At 36.4% G+C, this 26,758-nt stretch overlaps 1 protein-coding gene across 6 annotated transcripts in view; it reads left to right on the top strand.

The window, feature by feature from the left end:
- Positions 1-26,758, top strand: part of LOC114052343 (contactin-associated protein-like 4) — a 587,798-nt gene that overhangs the window by 327,890 nt on the left and 233,150 nt on the right. The window lies entirely within an intron of this gene.

Genomic DNA, 26,758 nt, shown 5'->3' on the forward strand with positions numbered 1-26,758 from the left:
GTGAAGAGGATTCCTGCTCCACTGCTGCCACAAGCTTCACCACACCAGTGCTCCTCCTTGCCCTAGGACCACCACCCAGGACTGCCACCCAGATCCAAGCACTGGCAAAGCAAGAGAATCCTGCCTCAGCACCAGCAAAGAGACCCTTGCAATCCCCCTCTGAACAGCTAGTCCATCCCCCCTCCGTCTTTGGGCTGAGAACTCAGAAAGCACAGGTGTCGCCACCCCAGGACTGTGCCAGGGCTGGGACCAGACTCTGCTCCTCTCTCACCAAGGTTGGACAGACCTTTCCTGCTGACCTCTTCTAAGTTGTCTTTGGCTTTCATGGGTTGAGAAGTCTTAAAATGGCCACAGGTGCCAGTGATTCTAGGTTCACTGGGACTTGGTCTTTGCCTGGGTGACCCATGCTGAACTGTGCTCCTCTCCCAGCCTAGCACAACACACCTTTCCAATCAACCATCCAGGTTGTCTTGAGCTGGAAATTTGTTTCGCTCTGCCTGCTTGTGGGTTCTGTTGCTCTAGAATTTGTTTAGCATCATTTTTTACAGGTATTTGGAGGGGTTTAGGGAAGAGCTCAAGCAAGTCATTGTTTTTATTCTTCCATCTTGGCTCTGCCTCACCTTCTACCTGATTTTCTAAGAGTGTTACAATTTTATATTTTAGGACATAAGAATATAATTTGCAGAAGAAAATAATTTCCCTGTCTCAAAAGAAAACACAGGCTGCTCAAAACAATAATAGCAACCCCTCTAATTCAAAGTAGAATTAAAAAAACAATCCAAGGTTCTCAACTTCTAACTCTGTCTTTTCTGCTCAGTCATAGGATTTAGAGTGGGAAGAGACTTTGGAGATAATATAAACTATTCTTTTCATATTACAAATGAGGGAATTTAGGCCCAAAGAAAATAAATGATGTAAGGTCATAGGTGGTAGATTCAAAGTTTATTATATACACAGAGGATTACAGTATTTAATAAAAAGGTAAAAAAAAAGTTTTTAAATAAGGAATTTATAAATGATTGTTCCCTATCCGTCTCTAAGAAAATTATATTGCATTTCTCTGGCCCTTCCCGCCCATGTAGCAGTACTCTCATCTACCTGTCCCCTTGTTTTCCTCTTTTCCCTTATATAACACCTCGCCCCCCACAATAGACCTGTTTAAAAAGAGGACATTCATAGCTGAGCTGGGTGTTGTTTTGCTCATGAAGCAAGGCTAAACCTTGTGGTTATTTGGTTCAGGGCATCAAGGTTGTAGACTCTCCCACAACCAGACAGGGGTGCTTTAGAATCTATCTGGACCTACACTTGAGGACACTGAAACTATTTGCCCTGAAAATACTGCTGCTCAACTCACGTGTGCAAGATAACTTAGGAACTTTGTTCTCAGGGGATCTGTTAGTCATCATATCACCTTATATATGCTTAGTACTACATTGTGTGATATGGACTAAAAGTGCTATGAGAAGGGACAGATCAATGGGAGCTGGATGAATCAGGGAAGAAAACTGTCATGTTCATGGAGGAGTCTTTGTTGAGCATCTATTTTATATTTAGCATTCTCTCAGCTGCTTTGATAGTTTTTATATGACGGTAATATGCAGGCTACAGTGAAGTAGAACTGACAAATTAAAATCCAAAAAAAGAACTGGACTTATTGACCTAGGAAACTTTGATTTGAATCCCAGGCCTGACATCTAATAGCTGTGTAACTTGGGCAAGACGGCCCCCTGGGCCTCAGGCCTAAATTTTCTCATCTATAAAATGAGTTTGGGGTGGATTAAGTAATCTCTAAGGTACTTTCCAGCTCTAAATTGCACAATCCTTAATAGACAGTGTGTTACAGTAGAAAGAAACCTGCTTCTGAAGTAAGATTACCTGGGTTCAAATCCCACCCATGACACGTACTACATGTCTGATCCTGAATATTTGCTTAATTTGCCATTGTAGATGGAATGAGCATTCTGGCACCCTCCTTCAGGGGATACTGAAGAGTTCTAATTGGTTAGAGTGAAAGTTTCATATTCGGGACTGGAGAGAAATTAGGTTGGATAAAAATAGTGGAGCCAGATTATAGTGGGTCTTAAAAGCAGACAGAGCAATTCAGACTTGATGTAATAGGCACTATGGAGCCATTGTAAATTTTCAGGCAGAGAAGCAACGTGATGAAAGTGTTTTTAAAAAGATGTATCTGTAAGTGATACAAAGAGGGATTAAACAGAAGAGAAAATACGTTAGAAAGGTCAACCAAAAGTTTGCTTTAGCAATCCAGGAATGAAGATCATAAAGTCCTGAAATGATGTAATAGGAAATGTAGGAAGTGATAGGAAAGGAAGGGAAAGAGTCACTCTAAACCACATTTTTAAGAAATCATCTAAAGGATTTGGGGAAAGTATTGAGTATCAGCATAGAAGGAAAGAAGTGATTCCAAAGTTAGATCTAGAAAGATTAAGGGAATGGTAGAGGTGTTTATAGATTCAGGAGAGTTAAGAAAGGACAAGTGAGTATTTGAGATCAGTTCTCGATTGAGGAGACGTGGGAAAATAAAGCGAAAATTGTCTTTGAACCCCCCAGCGCCTAGCACAGTGTTTGGCAGAGTAGGCATTTGAGAAGTACTTATTGAATTGAAATAAATCTGAGATACAAGATTGGAACTAAGATCTGAGATCAAAACTGAAGATGTGGATTATGCAGCCATCAACATGAAAATGATAGCTGAAGCTATGAGAACAGATAAGTTTGGTTTTTTTTTTTTTACATAGAATCTAGGCAGAGCAAAACTACAAATACAGTGAAGTAACTGACATAATCCTTGTCCTCAATAAGATCATGTTTCTAATTAAAATCTATTTTAAAATACCTTTCACTTTTCACAGCTCTCTAAAAGCTTAGTCATTTAGAGATTCATTTTGAAGGAGATTGAAAATACTGGAGCCGAGTATATACTAACTAATAAGAGCTATACAATGCAGCTTTTATTGTTTGTTCTGCGACCAAAGTTCAAAATGTGACTCCTTTGAATAATAATAGATCAATTTTGATGATTTACATCAGTTAATTAAAACATGCCTCATGGTTACAACCTGCACGCTAAATTTCCAAATCTAAGCAAGTGATGCTAGAAATGATCCCCAGTGCTGGAGTGATACAGCATGCTAACTTTATAATTTCTTCAATAATCAATGTAGATACTATACTATTCATAAACTCAGAAGTTTTATAACTTATTGATATTTTTATAACTTACTACCCATGTTAAAATAATGTTTTAAACTATTAATTGCATAGAAGGTGACTATTATGTCTGGGTACAAACAAAAGGCACTAAATGCTTGCTCTAAAACAAATGTTCTACATTCAGTGAAAGAAGGTTGAAAGAACTAAGTAAAAAAGTCATACTAAATATTTATAAAATAATTCCAAGAATAATTTAAGCACCTTACTGATTCACTTGATTTACTTCTAGCTTTCATTAGAGAGGGTTGTGGGGAAAACAGAGAGAGAAAAAAGAAGACTATGAGCTGAATAAGGAGAAGAAAACTGTATAGGTAATTTGTAATGGTGAAAAAGACCAGAGAACGAATTTGAGGAGAAATTTGAGAGAAGAATGTGGAATATGAGAGGGAGAATAGTTTCTAGGTTAAAATTTTAATTCTGGCTTCTGTGAAAGAAGGGGGAAGAGAAGAAGAACAATCAAAGAAGATTAAAGGAAATTAAGGAGGATTTAGGAGTAGAAACCTTGAGTAAAAACTCAAGGTTAACCTTAGGAGATGAAAAAGAAGTTAGTTGGAAGAACAAGATAAAGAAAAGATAAGCAGAATAAATTGTTGGGAAAAGCAAACTGGTAATAAATTGGTGGGCAGGTCAAACTGGTGAAAAAGGTAGGTGGTCCAGTATGAGAGGGCATGTTGAGTTTAAACAAAAGAAATTGGATAGATCTGTCATATTTATTAAAGGGTATTAATAATAGCTAACATTCATACAGTGACAAATGCTTTAAAATTATTATCTCATTTGATCCTCACAACAACCATGGGAAATAGGTGCTGTTATACCTCTTTTTTTACAGATGAGGAAACTTGCTCAGGGTCACACAGCTAATGTGTCTGAGACCAGATAATAATCCAGGTTTTCCTGACTCTGGGGCTGGCATTCAATCCACTGTGCTACCTGGATGCCTCTAATAGGCAATGAAGTTTTCAAGGATGTGCTTAAGAGGGAAGTATAACAACCTTGTACTTCAAAAAAAAAAAAAGTCACATAGAAAGCCTGGTGAACTTTTGAGTGATTTACATTGAGCATGTAAAGGGTGCATTTCTGCCATAGCCAAGTCACTAGTATCTAGGTTGCAAGTGTAGGCTGATCTCCCTCCTAGAAGGTGAAGGAATTCAAGAAATACTTCATATTCTAGGTTATCAAGGACAATTAGGTGGTTTTTAAAAAAAGGTGGAGTAAGAAAAGGATCTGAGATAGAGGGGAGAAAATGGTCCTTGTCATGAGATTTGAAGGTAGAAAAATGTCATACAGAGGGAAAATGGAAGAATAACAACAATTATATACTTGGAACTGAAAAACGAATTTGAAGGTATTCCTGAAGAGAGGAAACTTTATACCCAGAAGAGGAAGGAACTGCTTGTCCACCAGATAAGGAGATGGTAGAGTCATAGAACTATCCACTGTATATAGAGGAAAAAAATGAACAGAAGTTAGGGGTGATCATTCTCTACTCAGGAGTAGAAATTTGTCCATTTGATAGCAATGACAGAGTAGTCAGTTGTCTTTCTGGGCCTTGTACCAAAATATAAAATATGACTTCCCAAAATATACCAACTTAAGTAACTATTGATTCATGTGAACACAAATGAGGCTACCAGAAAGAACCTTGGAATTATCACCAAGGATTATGAAGTCTTGGTCAAGAAACCAAATACTATAAGGGTATAGATTGTGTTTTCTTCCTGCTGGCCTTTGATGAAGTCATGAGATGCAGAAGAGAAAATACAAAAATATTTGATATGTTAATAGCTAATTGAGTATAAATGTAATGTCTGAGATTGAGATTCATATTTCTAGACAATATGGAATATAGGGATAAAAGGCTCTTGGCCCAAGATGAGTGCTACTAACAAAGAATATATACTCATAGAAACACACATGTGCTTATAGGAGTATGTGTGCTTGTATATGTGGAGAGCCTGAAAATCTAATTGAAAGGTCTTGAGAGAAAAAAAAAATAAAAAAAAATAAAGGATGGGGAAAGAAACATACCTATCACTCTCTAGGAAGCTAGAAATCATTCAGAGTAGCTACAATGAAGATAGAATGATTTTTTAACACTCATAATTTCTTAGGCAATGAAATTCAAGTAAAACATCAACACTAAAATCCAGGCCCTTAAATGGCATACAAAAATACCCAAAATATAGACTCCAAGAAAGAGAAATCATAGAGCTTCATGCAGAGATAAATTTTACCTTGTAATTATCACTGAAACTTGGTGGGATTAAACCAAATGACCCTTGATTGATGTTCCTTATGCAAAAGAAATAGGACTGGTTAAAAGGGGTGGGGAGTGCTTGGCTAGTGTTACATATTAAGAAAACATACTTCTTATAAGTAATATAGTAGGTATGCTTCTTATGTCTTAAGGAAATCTTATAACTTCTTATATCTTGAGTAAATCCAGGAACCATAGGAGAATAGTATGAACATTTGGGTAAAAATAACGGAAATGATTTTTACTATTGAAATATTCTATAGATCACCTGGTAAGAAACAAGAAATAGATGAGAAACTTGGGAAATAGATCAAAGTCTAGTTCAGAGTCAGGATATAGTAATGATACAGGACTTCAATTACCCAGCCCTTTGCAGGAGCTCTCTTTCTGCCAAAAGCAGAGTAACTAATAGGTTCTTGACTTTCTTAATATAAATGATATCTTTCAAAACATGGCAGAAACCACAAGTTAGAATTTTATACCAGGCCTCACTAACAGGTAGGAACTAATTACTGGGTTCAAAATTACAAGAACTTAAAAGGGAATCACTGCTTCCTCCTAAAATTTCTTATAGAAGAGAGAAAAGCTGAACATAGGCTCATTTATACCATCAGATTGTGTAGAACATAATTCAAAGCATTCAGATAAAGGACAGAGAAAACCCCAAGGACCAAAATCTATAGGTCAAGTCAACCCAGGAGGATTGGAGACTATTCAAGACTGAAATCCTTAAAATACTAAGAGCAATTAATTCAAAGAGGAGGAAAAATGGAAGTTGCTTGAAAAGAATGATGTAGATACAAAAAGTACTCATCAAACTACTCAGCTTTAGAGATCATATATATAGAAAATGGAGACAAGGACAGGTACCAGGATGAGTATGAGTATAGCAGGGTTCTTTAAAAATAAGATTGAAAGGGGCAGCTAGGTGGTGCAGTGGATAGAGCATCGGCCCTGAAGTCAGGAAGACCATTCAAATCTGGCCTCAGACCAAACACTTGACACTTACCAGCTGTGTGACCCTGGGCAAGTCACTTAACCCCAATTGCCTTAAAAAAAAAAAGGATTGCTAAAGTGCAAAATGAGCTGAGCCTGGTGAGAGAAGCTAAGAACAAAAAAAGAAAGAAAGAAAAAGATTTTCTGTTTTTAGGTTTGTTTTTAATGTTGAATAAAAGAGGATAAAAGGAGGAATAGTACTATTGCTTGGGTTGAAAGAGCTGATGTTACTGAAAACAAAGAACAGTTAAGAATTTCTGAATTTTGATTTTGTTTCTATTTTCATTACCAAGGAGAATGACCTTTGACCTGGAAATTACAGAAATAAAAATAGAGGAGTTTATACCTACAATAAACAAAGAAATAGTAAAAAATAAAATAAAATAAGAAGCACTATAAATTTAAGTTTCCAGACTCAAATGAATGACATCTTCCAGGGTTGAGAGAAGTGAGAGATGTGAGTGCTAAGCCAGTGATATTTAAGAGATTGTGGAAATCAGGAGAGATGCCACAGAACCAGGCCAGCAAAAAAAAAAAAAAATTATCTTGATTTGAACAAAAAAGAAAGTAAGAGAATACAGTCTAAAGTCTGTGGGTCAGTGAGTATGATTTTGATTACTAGGAAAATTGCAGAATCTATAATAAAAAAAATGGGTAATAAATATCTGCCAGGGGAAGCAGACATTGCAAGATTTAGCATAATTTTGGGGCAGCTAGGTGGTGCAGTTAATAGAGTGCCTGCAGTCAGAAGGACCTGAGTTCAAATTCAGCCTCAGTTACTAGTTGTGTGACTCTGGTCAAGTCACTTAACCTTGTTTGCCTCACTTTACTCAACTGTAAAATGAGCTGGAGAAGGAAACCACTCCAGTATCTTTGCCAAGAAAACCCCAAATGGGGTCATAAAGAGTCAGACATGCCTGAAAAACAAGCATAATTTTATAGATACCTTGTTATATCAGATTACCCTTTGCCCCCCTTTTCACTCCATTTAAAAAAAATTATTTATTTTTAGCTTTCAACATTCAGTTCCATAAGATTTTGAGTTCTAAATTTTCTCCCCATTCCTCTCCTTTCTTTACCCCAACATGGCATATAATTTGATACAGGTTCTATATCTACATTCATATTAAACCTATTTTCATATTAATCTTGTTGTAAAGAAGAATTAGAACCAATGAGAGAAACCAAGAGAAAGAAGAAAAAAAAAGAGAAAGAAAGAGAGAGCAAATAATATGCTTTAATCTGCATTCAGACTCCATAGTTCTTTTTTCTGGATGTGGATTTTTCCATCATGAGTCTTTTGGAGTTGTCTTAGATTCTTGCATTGCTGAGAAGAGATAAGTCTATCAAAGTTAATCATCACACAATGTGGCTGTTACTGTGCACAATGTTCTCCTGGTTCTTTTCCCTCCATTTTAAAAAGTATTTACTAAATGAGCACATAGGGGAAATGATTAGACATATTTAATCTAGATTTTAGCAAAACAATTGACAAAATATTTCATGCTTTTTGTGACAAAAATGGATGTATGGACTAAATGATAATACAATTATGAATTTGGAAATGGTTGAATGACTCACAGACTAATATTATTGGGTCAAAGCCAGATTGAAAGGAAGACACCAAGAGGAACATCCTAGGGATTTGTTCTTAAGTCCGTGTTGTATGACATCTTTTACCAATGGCTTGGAGAAAAGCTATCAAATTCCAAAATAGCACAAAGAAAGAAGTTATGGCTAACACATTGGATGGCCGAGTCAAGATCCAAAAATATATTATAAGCTAGAGTACTTTGTTGGATTTAATATGATGGAATTTAATAGAGAGAAATGTAAAAGTTACACTTGGTTAAAAAAAATCATCTTCACAAGTACGATCTGGGGAAGACATGATTTGACGTTAGTTTTTCTTTAGAAAGATCTGAGGTAGAAGCAGGGGTTTGTAGATTGCAAATTCAATGTGAGTGGGCATTGTCATAAGGTAGCCAGAAACATGAATATTTCCTTGGTGTATCTTAAGAAAGGCATACCTTCAAGGAAAAAGGAAGTAATAGTCCTTTCATAACCTGAATAGCACACCACCTCTGGAAGGCCATGTTCAGTTCTAAGTATCAGAGTTTTATGAATACTGATAAGCTGGAGAACAACCAAGATGATAAAAGACCTTCAGTTCTTGTCTTATAAGAATTGGCTGAAAAAACTGGAAATGTTTAGCCTAAAGGAAAGAAGACTCAGAGATGACAACATAATAGTTTTCAAGGATCTGAAAGGCTGTCATGTGGGAACAGGATTAATTTATTCTGTTTGGTGCCAGAGGGCAGGACAAAAATATTGAGTGGAAGTTGTGAAGAGGCAAATTGATGCTTAATATCAGAAAAACCTTGTTAACAACTACAGCTGCCCCCAAAAGGAAGAGGTAGCCTTGGGAGATGGTTGGTACCTCCCATCCTTATTTCATGTCTTTAAGTGAAGTCTGTATAACCATTTGTTTAGAATGTCACAGTGACGATTCCTTTGGGTATGGGTTGAACTAGATACCCAGTGAGGTCCCTTCCAAATTTAAAATTCTTGAATTTTGCAACATCTTGTTAATCATTATAATATCCCTGATGTGTCATTATTCATTCTGTTAACTGAGAAAATTGAGAGAAAGAGAGATTAAGTGATTTGCCTAGGGTTACTCAATGAATCACTTAGAGAAATAAAACATGTGTGAACTGATTCTCCCAGAGCTCTAGGTATGCAGAACACATTTATAGAATGTGAAAATCTCATGTATGATGGCAAACATAGGAATATTAAATTTATTTTATCAGTTTATCATATTGAGATCATAAAGTCTTTGTATTAGTCAAATAAGTATTGATAAAAATTTCATGACTTGGGAATAAATATTGAATGTTGGCTTGTGTATTGTTTGTGACATTTATAATATGGACATAGCAGGAAAGGGAAGGAAGAAAACAAGAATTTATTAAGGACAGATTTTGTGTCAGGAATTGTACTAAGGGCTTTCCAAATATCTCATTTGATCCTTACAACAACTTTGAAAGGTATTAGGGGCTACTATAATCTCCATTTTATAGTTGAGGAAACTAAAGCAAACCAGGTTGAGTGACTTGCCCAGTATCACAGAGCTAGATTTGAGGCCAGATTTAAACTCAGGTCTTCCTGACTCAGAGCCTGGCATGCTATCCACTGTGCTACCTAGTTCAATAAACTGAGATAATATTTATAAATAAAATGAGATAATATTTGTAAAATGCCTTACATACCTTAAAGTTCTATATAAATGATAGTTATTATTATTATTGTTAATTATTATTACTTATCTAGAACATAGCTTCAGTCTCTAACTAGCAAGGTAAGATTGCACAAGTCACTTTGTCTAAACTGGAACAGTTTCCTCATATAGAAACTGCAAGGGCTGAACTACACAATCTCTAATATTCTTTCCAATTCTCTGATTCCAAATTTGTTTTTTGTGAAATTCTTTGAGTTATTTCAAAGTTCAAATTAACATTTTTGGTTCCATTTATGGACTCTTGGAAACTTTTAATTACTAATTTCTGACTGAACTAGACCTTTAACACTGGTTCCTCTGCCTTAGGATACAAAATAAACAAGTATATCTAGAAGACCTAGGTCGTGTTAGAGTGGCTTTTTAGTTGGACCTGACCCTAACTTAAAGAGATTATCCAAATGCCCTGCACAACTTTAAGCAACGAGAATTGTTTTTTGACTAATTCCTAACTCACTCATATTTGGTTTAAGGTTCATTCCAGCTTTATAATTTTATGACACATCTTCTCATGAAGCCCTCTCATTCTTATTTTTGTGTCACTGACTAACAGTTCCTATGACTATAATGAATGCCTATACAGGTCCTTAAATGAATGAACTGAAGATTATCCTGAATTTGGAATTGAGGCCTTTAGTCATCTTCCTATGTATGTAACCAGCTACAGAGCCTATTCTGAAGTTCCATTTCAGCTAACTCTGCTCTAAGCCTGCCTGTTCATTACTGTTACATTAACTTTGTATCCCAAGGGTACCTGAGATTTGTGGGGGTTAACTAAGCAGTAGGCCATGACAGTGGAAGGCACTAATAGCCAAGGAGAAGAAACAGAAAGCAATAATTGGGGCCTCCTTGATCGATGCCTTAAATCCCCTCATCCGTGTAGTATTCTGCAGCAGGGAGAGAAACAGATTATCTCTTGATATGGGCAGACCAAGAGCGATCCAATGGAGAAGAAACCTGTGATATTAAAGGAGAGATCGTAAGTTTGAATGTGGGTCAGCCTTTTACTATAGAAACAAACACAAAACGGACTGAAAGAAAGGTTCTGGGTTATAAAAGAATTCTTATATCCCTGACCATTGTTTTTGTTCAAGGACCTTGATTAGGCAATTAGGCTATTAGACCATGAATATCTGTTAAGTTGAATTTCACTACTAACTCCTTCTAGCCATCAAATCAGACAGCATTAAATTTTCCAAAACACACACACACACACACACACACACACACACCTGCCTCCTCCTCATTACCATCATCATCATTACCATCATCATCACCCTGCTTCTCCACTTCCCAGTCAAACTTTGGATTTTGGGATGGGAGAGAAAATTTTAAATTTTGACCACTTTGAGAATGATTACCTTGATATAAAATTTAAACTCATTCAGGTTATGTGTCATAAAGTGTTAGATTACCTCCAAGCATCCAGCTTTAAAATTGTGTGACTATTGTTCATGAATCCATTCCATATATGTGTTCAGTTGGTTTATGGATTGTTTAAGATCAAGTATTTCATTTGCACAAAACTATGTGAAAAAATAATGCTATCTACTCTAATGTCAAACACAAAGTATCCACTCAGTAAAAAGCAATAGATGATTACAAAGTCACTGCAATGATTGTCCTCTGTAGGATAATGCCTCAGTCATCTATTCTTTGAAAGGGCAAAATCAATTCTCTCCTCATAAGGTAAATCTTCGACAGGTTTGGGACAGTCTGTCATGTAACCCATAGGTCAAAAAATCATGTTAAGTAACTATTGTAAATATTAATAGATCACTTTCATTTTAAGACTTGAAAAATTGAAGTCTTTGAAAATAACTCATCATTTGTTCTCTTCAGGCTTTATGTGTGCTTTTGAAAAGGTATTTGTAAAGCCAAAGTGTTCATATTTTCCCCATTGACTTCTGTTGTACTTTAAAAGACATTTTCCCATTGAAAACATACGGGTCTCAGCACAAAATCACACTAAAGAATCCTAATATCAACTACAAGATCATTTTGTGCTGGTAAATAAATAAGTATAAGAAATCAAAAGAAAGGCAGCCATTGTTGGTTAGAAGAGAGTAAGCCTGAATCAGGAAGATGTAGTTTCAAGATCTCCCTGTTAACACATTCTACCTGTGTGACCATGGATAAATAGCCTAAACTCTCATTTCCCACAGATTAAAATTCTTAAGTTGCAAAGCAGATGCTGATATGCATCAGAAGAAGGGGATTTCTCACTAATATTTCCTTACACTAATAAAATCACAAGTCCAGTTAGTGGGAGGAGGGAAGGAGGGAAAGGAGAATAAAAATTATAATCCCCAATTTCCACCACTAAAAATTTATTCTGATGCTTCTTCATGGCATGGAGATAAATTTGTTTATTAATAGGCTATCCTTATGGAGCATAAATTTTGGCAAGTTCTACCAAGCTGAAAACTTACAGTATGGGCTTAGTGATGGATGATATATCTGTCTGGCAAGGGTAAGCCTAGCTAAATTCAGAGAGATTCATCAATAGAGGATTGGCCACCAGATGAATTTATTTGACAACTCATGAGACTACCTATTGAGGTATTTGATGAAAGTAATATGATGAAAGGAATACCTTGAAGTGTTAAAGTAATACCCTGCTTATGTTCATTTAATTCTTCATGATAATTCCTAAATACACACACATATAGGTAATTCCCATAGTAATACACTAAGAAACTTAAGTACAACTAAATCAGAAAGAGACATTTCTTCTTTGTCTGACTGCACAGTAAAAAGATGTCTCCCTGCTGCGTGTCAACCCCAACTTTCTCATAATGAGAAATTATTACTCATGGAGGAAGAAAAGGAGATTGCCAGCAAATTGGCAGAAACTGACTTTCTTGCTTTGATTCTTACTTCACTCTCTATTGCCTACTATGCTATGTCTAACTCATCTTTAATTAATAAGAATAAATTTGGTAGAGAATAATTTAAAGTCCTTTAATAAAGATAATTACTGGAAGAGATTAGGGTAGGCAACAGCTTGTGTTAACTCTTTACTGATCTGCTAAAAACAAAAACAAAAAACCAAAGAAATAAAAAACAAGTTTTTGTCACACAAGCTGTTGCTTATCCTAATCCCCTCAAGCATTTATATTTATTAAAGCACTTTAATCTCTACTAAATTAATCTTATTAATCATTTACTTTAGTAAATGGTGATGGTTATGATGATGATGATGACTGATGATATAAAGGAGAAAACTGAAAGTCCTGCAACTATTCATTTGAAGGAAAGAAGGGGGAAAAAAAAGAAAAGAGAGATGACATGGTTAAACCACATCTCACAAAGAAATATAGGAATGGTTAACAACACAATTAGAATAAAATTATTTAAAACCTATTTTTATATTTAAAATATATGCAAATGGCTAGCCTCAGAGAAGTTCATGGACGATTAAAAAAGGATAGAAGATTTCTAACTTCCCTCACTCTCTAGAGGCTCCTACTGTTTAAATTTCTCAATTAATGTTATCTTTTTGCTCTTTGTAGTTGACTAGCAGTAGCAGAGGTTACTAATGAAGCTTACAGATCCAAACCAATTAGAGCAGATGTCCTAAGGGAGTGGCTATTTTTAAGGTAGCAGAAACCTGAACAGTAAAAGGTTTCCATACATAAGGAGACCCTCTGAGAAATGAACAACCCATGGGAGAAACTGTAGGCAAGAATGGCAAATGAAATTCAATACTATTTCTATTTTTAAGTCTTTTTTTAAAATCAAAGTATATTTGTTTTGCCCATCCATGTTTCAAGAGATTGTTTTTTCCATCAAGTTTTTTTTTTATTGCCCTAAAACCCAAACTTACAGCCCTGCCTTAATTATTCCCCTTCTCCTCTTCCCCTATTTATATAGTATGTCTCATTTACAAAATAAATCTTTTTATATTATCTTATTTGACTTGCATAACAACCCTGTAAGGTAGCTAATAGAATATTGATTTGCAAAAATGATGATATCTCAGATACACTCCAGCTCTAAATCCTAACACCTATGGTCCCTATTTACAGAAGAGGAAATTGAGGTTAAGGGGGAATTAAAGCTGATATTATAACTTGCAGTATATTAAAGTGTTTCAAATCCAGTCATGAACTCATAGCTTGATTGGCATGATGTGACTAGAAATATGTATTATAAAATATATTCTAAAACTAAACTTCTTGATCCAAACAAGAAGATATTGAAGTAGGATAGGAAAAAATAGAATGAATAGGTATTTAGAACTTGTAATACTGGCAGGTGCCACTTGGTTACCTTCACTATATTACATGGTAATTCAAAAACATATATTATCAGTTGTATCCCATAATGGTAAGGATACATTATATATGCAGAGGGATAATAGAATCTTGAGTTTCCATTAGTAAGGAACTTCAGAGGCCATTGAGTCCAAAATTCCACTTGGTAATGTACCCAACAAATAATCATTCAGCTTCTGTTTGAAGACCTCTAGTGATGGGAGACCTACTACCTGTTCAAGATGCCCATTTTATTTTTGTTTTAATGTTAAGATGTTCCCCCTTACATTGACCCTCAAGCTTTCCTCTCTATCTTCTACCCATTACTCCTAATTCTATCCCATGGTGGTGAACAAAACAAGTCTATTTCCATCTTGACATATGAACCCTTCTTATGCTTTGGCCACATTAAATCCTATTTCCCCAGCTGTGTAACCAGAGAAATATAGAGTATTAAGAAGTCTTCTCTCTTTCTACTTCTACAGAGGCACGTCTAGCTCTAGGCTTAGTTGCTTCAATAAACAGGACTTAAACTAGATTAAATCACTTAAATCATTAATTGAGCACATACTGAACTGGGACCCTGGATCCATTGTTAAGTTGAAATAAGAAGAGCAACTTTGGCTGTGAAATGGTCCCTATAGGTCAATTAAACATGGTGTATGTGTTGCTGTGGGAGTGTGTGTGTGTGAGCACCTGCACACGCACACATGCGTGTATTGTCTGTCTGTCTTTCTGTTGTATTGTATTTGGTACCTTATCATTTGACACCTCTATCAATGTTTGCCACTTGAGGTCAAAGGATCCCAGGAAGTTAAAACTGGAAAGGACAGTAGAGGAAATCTAGCCATACTTATAATCATAATCATACAAGCTGGAAGGGAAACACATAGGTCATCTAGTACATTCCCAGCTTTAGATGTGGGAACTTAGTACTACAGAAGCAAAATCATTTAAATAAAGTCACACAGGGAGTAAGAAACAGAACTGGAATTCAAGCCTATGTCCTTTGGCTCCATTGTACCACACAACTCTATCATTTTTACATGAGGAAATTGAGGCAGCTAAGTGACTCAGTGGTGAGAGGGCTGGGCCTGGAATCAAGAAGACCTGAATTCAAATCCGGCCTCACACACTTACTAGCTATGTGACCCTGGACAAGTCACTTAAATTTTTCCTTAAGTCAATGGAGAAGGAAATGGCAAACTACTGTAGTATCCTCACCAAGAAAACTCCATGGGCAGTACAGTCCGTGGGGTCATGAAGAATTAGATGCAACTGAAAAACAAAATGGAATTTCTATAGCACTTATGTCCCAAGGTTGTTGTGAGGACAAAATAAGGTAATATTTTAAAAGTATTTTGCAAATCTTAATACACTATATAAATGTTATTATTGTTGTGTTGTTGTTATTGTTGTTACTATTATTCTCCAGAGTTGCTAAGTGCTTTTTCTAAGCCTTTGAAGATAGAAATTAGTAGAACTGGGAATGAAGTGCAGGACTTCTATGTGTATGCCATTGCTCTTTTCAACTTTACTACACAAAATATTACCTTAAAATTTTAAGTGCTACCAGAATATTAACTATTCCTCACGAGAATTCAGTGCATCATCTATGTACTAGTATTTTTTATTGTACTAAATCATTCATTCATTGTTGGTGTCTCAAGAAATCTGTTGTCTAGTTTCTAATTCTATTAATTAAATATTTATTAATCACTTACTATGAACAGAACACAGTGATTGCTCCTAGGGAAGGCAGCAGAGATTAGAAAAGACATGATTCATGACATCACTGAGTCCACAGTACACTAGGTTAAGACAAATATTCATAAAGAGCTGTATAACATATGTTAAAAGGGTAAAAGTGAGCTACAAATTAGTTTGTGAGGTCCATCCAAGGAAAGAAAGATCACTTTCTGCTGATAGAATCAATCAGGTAAGGCTTCATGGAAGATTTGTTGTGTGAGCTGCGCTTTGAAAGACAGAAACAAATTCAGCAAATGGAGTTGGAGGGAAGGATATTGCAAACACAGAGAATGTCTGCAACAGAACAGAAGCAGAAAGCTCAATTTATATTCAAGGGATAGAAAGTATTCCAATTTGGAAGGAATGTAGAGTTTGTAAGGGGATATGATGTTGGATATGATTTGAAAGGCAGAGATGCCCATATTGTAAGATTTTAGTGTTTAGGTTTTGGTTTCTCTGTTAAAGACAAAAGGAAATCATTGAAACATTTTGAGCAGAGTAATGATAGTATCAGATTTGCACACGAGGAAGATTAGTTTATGGTTGTATGAATGATTGATTGGAGAAATACACAACCAGGTTCTGTTATCTATATCACAAATTCCATATATATACATATTGTTGAATCAGTAAGAAGCTTTATTAAGACCTTGGAAGGCCGGGCATCCCACGTATGTGAGAGCACACATGTGAGAGTACCTGTGTCAACAGATACACACCTTTTTATTCCTTATTCCCAATTCGAATTTCCTTCCCTTGTTTCCCCATTGGCTGGGTACTATAGAGGTTATAGCCTATCAGAAGCACCTAATTTTTCCACATGAGTCTCTGCCCTTAATTACATCTCCCACTTCCCACAATTTGGCCACCCTGGGCCTTATTTAATTTTGCCCTTATTTGGGTATGCCCACACCCCCTCTGCCTGGGACATGGATGTATCAATCCACACCCAACCTCAGAACTGGCCCTTGCCAGCCAGTCCATTCACCCACCAATTCCACTTTATGGCTTTTTAAAGTAACCTTTGTTCAACTACCACCTAGTCTTAGATTGTATTTTTGCATTCCCTCCCAGTTTAAACTGACTCCAATGTTGTCACATAGGTATCCAGAACCTGATTAACTGATATGCAGAAGCAACATCACCAACCATTCTCCACAGCTCTATAGGAATATACCACCAAGCCACCTCAGTAGCACCAGAAAACATTAAGTTTATTTTGGGCCATACGACTTGGTAATGAATTGGAGTCTGTTTTCTCAGGCACCATCTATCTGACTTAAGGTTAGAAATTCTTTGTAATTATTCTTTCCTTTCAGTCCATGATTGTATGGATGACACGTTTTGGGAGGGTCAAAAGACAAAACCCCCTAGTTTGCTACTGTGAAAAATGATTTTTCTTAATAATCATTATCTTGGAAACTGAGAGCTTCCCCATCCCTCTTTCTTTCAAAGTTTAGTCCTTCAGAAGGACTTTAAGATGTAATCTAAATGGATCTATTCCTGCTTATTTTGTTGCCTAGACAGGTCTGGGAAAATGTTGATTCCTCCCTGTTACCAAGAAGGGTGATATGGAAATTGATTTCTCTTTGACCAGGATTGAGTGATCTGGGTCACATACTTAAGATCTCGTTTTAATATAACCTACCTCCTAGTATGGCAACCAATCATGGTTGTTTGGCACCCTTTGGGAACACCTACTCTTCGAAGGGCATATAACACTGTACCTTAAAATCCCAAATCAAGCCAGTTTTGAACTGGACCCTTTACAGGGGGCCCAGTTTTAGACTGAACTCCCATGCAATGCATGTTAAGCCAGATTGACAGAAATTAAACCATGGACATATGCACCCTAATTTTGTTTATCTCTTTCTTAGAACAAATTCTGTTTCAAGTTAGGGTTTATGGGGTTCATGGGATTCAGCATTACCCAGATTTTTCTCTAAGTATTATCTTATACCTCAATCCTGTGTCCCAAAACTTTGAAGCTATTTTGTATATGTGGCTGATGAAGTCTAGAGGTTTAGGGGTGCTGGGACCCCAAGATCACAACACACAGGTCTTGCCTGAAAGAATTCAACCCAAGCCTTCTTTCAGATAAAGAAAAGGTTTATTAAAGATCTGCCATATTGGCCAGACTCTTAAGGAATCTGAGCACCTGTGAGCTGCTGGCTAGGTTTTAAAAATCTGAGCATGTCAGGGCAGCTAGGTGGCACAGCTCTGGCCTTGGAGTCAGGAGGACCTGAGTTCAAATTTGATCTCAGACACATGAGACTTACTAGCTGTGTGACCCTGGGTAAATCACTTAACCTCGATTGCCTCACAAAAAAAAAAACCATAAAACAAAAAACAAAATCTGAGCATGTGGCTAGATTTTAAGAATCTGAGCACCATAATGGAGACAAGATGGACCTTATATACAGAAAGACTATGGGAGGGATCTAGGAGTGGGGTGACTATAAGGAGGCATCTAAGGAGGATCTGGATAGGAGTGGCCAGTAAACTGGGCTGAACACAACTCCTGGGACCTGGACCAAGGGAGAATGGCCCCTAGCTAGGATTAAGGGTGGGAAATGGCAGGGGTCCATGGGGAGGTTAGACAATGGAGGGCAAGGCTAGGTTAAGGGTAACAGAATTGGGAGATTGAGCATAGCTACAGTGAAAGGCCAGTTGATGGGATTATAGCCTCAGGCAAAGCCAGAGATTTGGCCATGTGGGAAAGTTCAAGGTTTTTCCTCTTCATGGCCAGCAGGAGATTTGGGGCAATAGGCAAATCACTCAACCATCCTATACTTTAGTGATGATGATGATGATGATGTTGATATTTATATCACACTTTAAAGTTTGTAAAACACTTTATGAATATCTAATTTTGTCCTCAGGGCAACCCAGGGAGATAAATGCAATCATCCTCATTTTACAAATGAGGAAACTGAGACAACTACATATAATTCTAGGACAGTTTTTGGAAAGCAAACATAGAAGTCTGTCACTGTTACATTAATATAAACTTTTCTAGCATGCTAGCCACTTGCAGAAATTGAGTCCCATTGGCACATCCTTTGAAAACTCAGGGTCCTCTTCACAACATGATAAGACACCTGAGTAGGGCATTGTGAAGGGTCTGCTATCAGATTGAATAAAAAAAAATTCTTATAGTTCATCTCAGGTGATTTGGCATTTCAGTTTCATGGAGAAAGATAGTATTACCTTTAGACTTAAAGATCTCTGTATGCTCCTTTTTTTCCTGAACAATTATAAATGTGTTAACCACTATACATATATTTTTCCCATCCAGTTTTTTATCATAGAAGAAACTAATTCTACTGGGGCTTAATTTTAAAAATAGTCTTTGGTGTGTAACCTTCTCAATGGCTTTTGAGAGCTTGCTTAAATTGCAATCAATAATTCCCCTTTGTCCACATACTGCCCTTAGAGAATTTAATTCAGACATGATTTCCCCTTATAAACCACATTGCCTTTCTCCTGTTAGGTCAGTTAAGCTCAGTTGGTTAGATTATAGGGTCGACAAGGTGAAAGTCAGGATTCATTTACCATACATATGCTGTAGTTAGCTTCATTTTGTTTCATTGACATTGGCTGAACTACTAACCTTAGATCTTACAAATGTGTGTCATAAACCATAATGGGACCTAGGTGAAATGATGCAATGATTTGGCACAAACTATCACTACTGTTAGAAATAAGAAATAAAAGTCTATACTGATGGCAGAAGAGGAACATTATCTTTGTAAAAGAAGGGTAGATTGTGGCAATAGTCTGAAGGAGACAGTCACAGGTTTTCCCATGACAATGAAAAAAGAAGGGAAAAGTTGAAATTCTTTTATATAACAAATTCAATTTTAAAAGAATTAATTAAGTTCTTCTTCTCAGTGCTTGGGATACATGGGATACAATGACAAAAATGAAATAGTCCCTGCCCACAAGGAAATTGCATTTTATTGGGTGAAAACACGATTTCCACAGAAAATTAAAATACAAAAGATTTGCAAATGTCATAGGGACAATTGCCTATCAAGACAGGCTTTTTGTAAGAGATGTCCTTGGACTGACCTTTGAGGAACCTAGTTCTTTCTAGGACTCTGAGATGAGGAGGGAATGCATTCTAGTTGTGGTTGTGTGGGGTACAGAAACCCTTATCAATGAATTGGAGACTCAGAGATATTAGCAAAAAGAATAATTCATTTATTGGCTTTCTCGAGAAAGGGCTCCCTCAGACCACCCAAAAAAAATTGGTGCCCGACCTAAGAGAGCAGAGGTGTGTTCAGATCAACAGGTTATATAGGTCCCAGCTGCAATCACCTCCCCAGCCCCTCCTCAGGGCTCATTAATGCAAGCTCTGAGGGTACAATCTATTCACAGCAATCTACCCCAGCAACAAAGACCAAAGACACTCACAACTTGCCTGGAGACGAGGAAAGGCGGGAGGTTTTCTTTTTCTTTTTAGAGCAAATAGTTTTAGAAAGAAAGGAGGAGGTCTGATAAAGTACAAGATGTGTTGAAAAGTATGTTTCTTTACAAGGTCAACTGGCTGCAAGTGTTTCAACAGAACAAGAAACGATTAAATCCCTGAGGAGGCTTCATTCCTGAGAGATTCTCAGAGATCGTCTCTCACATGGTGAAGACTGCATTTTCAAAGGGAGATGGAAGATTTTGGTGCCCAGTAGAGGACACTATGGAATGGAGTTAGAATGAGAAGCATTTTTCATCACTTTTTCCCTTGGGGAAAGTGGGCAGAATTGACCACACCTTTCTTTGCATGCTCTGGCCAGGTCAAGGTGATCTTCCCTTGATGTCTATATTTCTGCTTCAAACCCAAAAGTTCCTGGTGCAATGGACATTTCTACTGGTGGATAACCTAATTAGTTTTTGTGAGGGTTATAATCTAGAGTAAAAGTCCCTGTTCCATGTGGCTTCTTTTCTCTGCAATACTAAAAAAAAAGCTTATAACACAGATTACAAATAAAATCCACACAATTCTTTGAGGGTGGTCTCATAGCAAATTGAATTTAATGTAATCAATTATCCATGGGACCCACATTTTCTAAAGCAAAAGCCACAATTCAGGATGCAATTAAAACCACCTTATCTTTATTTAGTAAACCACTGTTAAAAAAAAATGAAAATAACCCACATGCAAAATTTAAAATAGCAAAGAATCACTTAGTAATGAATCCTGCTGTTCATTGCACTAGGCAATAAAACAGAGGAAGAAAAGCAAGGGCAGTGAATCTAGTAGTTTCTCCAAGTAGCCATAATTTAGTGACTCCCTGATGGATACTTTGAATTATCTGAGCTTCTATGTATGGAAAGGGAAAGCCTTCTGTTGTTAGAAGGCTTAGTATCAGTCTCCTGGAAAGTACCTTACGTCTGTTTCTGGTGCTTCTATTGTGCACTTGCCACTACTCTCTCCAGTTCTCAATCCTAGTCTTTTGTCTATCCCTCTCCAGAGAGATTCTTAAAGGCATTGTAATGGAAAACTTCATCCTCCAGTTCCAGTCCTGCTATAATTCCCTTTTTTTCTGAACTGGAAAGAAATAGAATTCCTAGGGTCTTTAGTAACCCGGCTCCCTTTCATAAAGTAGCCAGTCCAAGCCTTGTCAAAAAGATTGTCACAAGAGGATTACAAATTTAGAGCTGGAAGAGATTCAAAGACCATCTTCTAACCCCCTCATTTTACAAATGAGGAAACTGAAGTGCAGGGGGGTTACGGTACTTGCCCCACATTGCACAAGTACTAAGCTTCAGAGGTTTGATTTGGACCCAGGTCCTCTGACTCCAGAGTTTGAAAGATTGTGTATATGGAAGAACAAAGAGCATTTTGGTTAGAATACATAGTGCTCAAAGGTGAAATAATGTGCTATAAACCTGGAAAGGTAGATTGAAGTCAGATTATGAAGAACTTTGAAAGTTAAGTAGAAAAAAAATAATGTGCATTTTATCCTTACAGAAGAGAAAACTGGAACTTCTTAAGCAGGAGCACAACATGGTCAAATGTGTGTTTTACAAATATCCTTTTGGAATTTATGTAGAGAACAGGTTAGAAAGGGGAGAGACTGGAGGCAGGGAGATTAGAAAGCCCTTGCAGTAGTTAGTCCAATTAAGAAGTGAAGAGGGCCTCAATTAGGGTGGTGGCTGTGTGAATGGATGGATGTGAACAATGTGTTGGAAGCAGAATTGACAAGACTTGGCAATCAATTTGATGCAAGAGCTAAGAGATAAGAAAGACTCCAGGATGAGTATGAAATCACAGACCTGCCTGGGTTTCTGGAAGGTTGGTAAGAATATAGGCAAAAATAGCAATATGAATAAAACCTGTACAGAACTTTACAGGATCAAATAAACTCTATTTAGACAAAAACTGGATAAAATAGACTCCCTAAATAAAATAGACTCTATTCTCTAGAATCATGTTTATTTTTGAAAAGTTACCATGTGGTGCTGAGAAATATGCATATACTTTAATGTTTCCAGTTAGAAGATGTCCTAAGTCTTTCAGGTCTAAGTTCTCCAACATTTTATTTAGTTTTCTTGCTTTTTTAAATCTTTTTTCTTAAAGTTACTCATCTCTGGGAATCATATGATTCTCATAAGAGAATCATAAAGTCTCCTACAGCTATAGTACTGTTAACAATGTCTTTTTGGAATTCAATTAATTTTCTTTATATGAATTTAGACCCCAGACACTTGACATCTAGGTGGCACAGTGGAAAGACCACTGAGTCTAAAATAAGGAAGAACTGAGTTCAAATTCCACCTTAGACAATTACTACTGGGTGACTCTGGGCAAGTCACCTAATTTTAGTTTCGTCATCTGTAAAATAGGAATAATAATAGCACTGACCTCCTAAATTTGTTGGAGGATACATGAGATAACATTGGGAAAGTGCTTTGCAAACCGTAAGTGATGTATAAACACTAGCTATTATACTTCATATTGCTATTATTTCATTTTAAATCATTCTTTTAAATGTAATAGTAAACCTATTTATTATTTTTAATGTAATTTTGTTTCTTCTCATTAGCCTTTTTTTTTTAGTTGTTGTTTACTGAGATAGAGTGATGGGGGATACTGAGTGGAACAGCCTTTAGAGTAGAGACTTGGAGGAGCAGGGGAGGAGTCTGATTGCTGAATGGACAGTAACCTAAACTCCTAAGCTTGCTCTGCCCACCTAGTGCAAGGGGCTTATGGGTGCAAGATGTGGAAGCTGAGCAGAAAGTTCAAGGAACAGGAAGAAAGAGAAGTTAAACAGGAGAGAGATGGATTTCAGAGAGATAAAAAGCAGAGAATGCAGTTAAGGTAACACAGGTGACATGGGTTTGCTGTTGGGGCAGAGTGGGTGCAAGACCAGTGATTCTTTCTTTCCCCACATCTTTCCTCTTTCTCTAGAGAGGAAACTGGATGCTCTTTGCTCATTTTTCTTTGCTACTTTGTGGGATAGCAAAACTTAACTTTTTTTTAACATGTTCCTAAGCATTGTAATGTGTATACACTTATGTAGTTGTTCATATATATGCATATATGTTAATGTCTACATGATGAGGTTTAGGGGTTCAGGGGTGCCGGGACACCAAAATCACAACACACGGATCCTGACCAAAAGAATTCGTCCCAAGCCTTCTTTCAGCCAAAGACAAGGTTTATTAGAACATCCATCATATTGGACAGACTCTTAAGGAGTCTGAATGTTAGTGAGCTATTGGCTAGATTATAAGAATCCTAGCATCTTAATGGAGACAAGATGGATTTTATAGAGGGAAAGACTATGGGAGGGATCTAGGAGTGGCCAAGTAGTCTGTGAGGTAATAGAACTTCAGAGACCTGGATCACATAGTCAAGGGAGAATGGAGCCTAGATAGGATTAAGGGTGGGAAGTGGCCTGGGGCCATAGGGAGGTAAGACTATGAGATGGGTAGGCTAGGTTAACGGTAAGGGAGAATTGGGAGGTTGTCTGTAGCCACTATAAAGGCCAGTTGATGGGATTATAGCCTCAGACAAATGCCAGAGATTTGGCCATAAGTGTTTTTCCTTTTTGGGGTCTAGATCTCATCCTCACCATATATATCTGTGAATATATGTGTGTGTATATATGTGTATATACATGTATATATGTAAAATATACACATATATGTATATCTATATATCTATATCAAGGCAGCTAGGTTGCGCAGTAGATTGTGTTCCTGGAGTCAGGAAGATTCATCTTCCTGAGTTCAAGTCTGGCCTCAGACACTTATTAGCTGTGTGACCCTGGGCAAGTCACTTAACCCTGTTTGCCTGGAGAAGGAAATGGCAAACCACTCCAATATTTTGCTAAGAAAACCCTAAATGGAGGCATGAAGAGTCGGACACAACTGAAACAGACTGAGCAACAACAAATATATTAATGTGTATTTAAATAGCTCACTAATTAGTTATATATGAAGGGAAGAGATAAAGAACATTCTCTATTCAGGAACATGACTATCTGATTCCTGGATGCTGATCAAGTGGCATGGTGCTAACTTTGAAGCATTGGGAAAAGTAGGGAAGGTCAGTATTATGCTTTGGAGTCAGGAAAGAACCCAAGATTGATACACCCCTAGTTAAATCGTAAGCTCATAGTAATAACAGACTTTAAACAGGCAAAGATAGATATTTTCCCTTTTTTTACTAGCTCTCACCAAATGTAGCCAGTACCTGGGTTTAAAAGAAAGCTAAGGAGCCTTGAAGGAATGGCAGGAGGGAGGGAGCTGCTAACAGCTCGAAGGAGGGCAAATGAATCGTCTGAGCCATACTCCAATAAGTCTTGGGACTCTGCCACCCCAATGCCACCTAAATGTTTACAAATATATTTGTTCTGTTATATTTCATGAGGGTTTTATTTTGCTTTTTTTTTCTTAGCTTGAATAATATTTGTAGACTTATCTTCTGTTAACTTTATATCTGATATGTAAATTCTTTTGTTGTTGTTTCTTGGGGTTGGAGAGAGTTGCTGAAAATAAATACAACATCTTGCAAGTTACATGATTGGTTGGAAAGACTCTTCTGTACAAAACAAACAGATCTGATAATAGGGGAGAAGGAATAGCATTGTCAATGGGGAAAGTATTCACCTATATACACATATAAATAGAATCATGAACATATAGTCAGTAGAGACCATCTGAATGAGGAAAAGTTTCCATGTTGTCATAAGTTTTCCCCTTTTGTGTGTTCTGAAGCTTCTGCTTTTTCTAATTATCTTCCACGCCCGTAATGATCATTCATTAGAAAAAGAAGATGTCAGTGTGAGGGAGAGATGCACTTTTCCCTGACAAGATAGGAGTGACTAAGTGCCACTTAAACCTTTTTTTTCCTCACTATGAATAGCATGTTTTCATAACTTTAAAGTAGCATGAGGTATAATGTGAACTTGATCATTTTTCCTAAGGCATTTGCCTCTTTGATATTCTTAATTCCATGCATTTCACTACTCAAATTTTCTCTTATGCATACAGGAAATAAAGCTGCATCCTGAGCTCTTTCTGATGCATTACAAAGCAAAGATTTCACCTTCCTTGATTACAATAATATGATCAATGTCTATAGAATTTTTGTACCTTTTTAAAAATTAAGCATCTCAGGAATGTTATTAAAATTTTGATGGCCAACTCTCATAAATTGTATTTAATTAACCTAATTTATTTTCCAAATAGAATTGTGTGTGTGTGTGTGTGTGGGGATACCTAAAATGCATAAGTCTTTATTTTCAAAGCATAAAATGACCTGCAACTGCATTTTTTGCTAAGATAAAGTATTACATTTAGGCACACTGAAGCATCTTTTTTATTAGTGAAAAAGGGTTTATGAATTATGTGAAGCTTGCCTGGCTCTTAGTTAAATAAAAACAGAGAGCTTCCAGGATGGAAATTAGAACGTTTGAGTCCACAATGACGATTATCTCATGAATTGTAAAGACAGATTAGAAAGATTGTTCAATCTATTAAAGTTCCATGTTTTATTAAGGGTTCTTACTTGATGAACCATTACTTGTGAATAAAGTAAATCTGAAAATTTAGTTAAGGACAATAAAGCATTTTATTTCCGGGGGGAAAACTAGTTTGGGAGGCCTGATAATACTTTCCCCTTTAAAATGAATTTTTAATTCATGACTTGAGAAAATTGTTGGTGATGAAATTGATAAATAAATGGTAGCTTGAAACATTCTGAAAGATAATCAATTTCCTGAGCAGTACCATATTAATGGGATGTAGAGATATGTGAAGAATAATCAATTATAAAATCTGTGACAAATCCAGTATTTTTTTTTTAGGAAGGGGGTCATTCGGTGGTTGAATGTATAATGATAATCAGCATTTTCATTTGTAATTTTCAAGGTAAAATAAAAGATATTTTAATGGAGTTCTTAACGGTACAATGGATGGCAAATTAAATGATATTTGAAACTAGAAGCTTAAAGAAATTCTATATACTCTTGTTAATGGTCTGTAGAAAGCACAGAAGTGAAAATATAGTTATAAATTACATGTTCTTTTGAAGTTTTTTCCTCAACTTTTTGAAATGAAATGAAAAGAAAAGGAATATTTAAAATCCTTACTGCCTTTAACCAAATATATAATAAAAAATTCTGGAAGATCAAAATATAGAAGTATTTCATCTAGCTATTTTTGTTTTGTATTGAAAGCCAATTGACACCCCAACAATAAAAAGCATGAACTACATTATTCTATAATATTATTTGCAATAAATTTGAATTTAATGGTCTACACATATATTTTCCACTTTATGAATTGTTTGATGTGCTCTGATTGGGAGTAACACGTTGCTCAGCTTAGCTAGTCAGAGTAGTCACCTTCCTCATTTCCACAGGCTCTTTTGTTTCTCTCCTAACTTTGTAACCTATGTTATTTTTTAGTTTATCAAAAGAGGAAATGGTGTGTGCCTTTCTAGCAATC

This window comes from Vombatus ursinus, unplaced genomic scaffold, assembly GCF_900497805.2.
Source record: "Vombatus ursinus unplaced genomic scaffold, bare-nosed wombat genome assembly UNPS02014807.1, whole genome shotgun sequence".
Taxonomy (NCBI): domain Eukaryota; kingdom Metazoa; phylum Chordata; class Mammalia; order Diprotodontia; family Vombatidae; genus Vombatus; species Vombatus ursinus.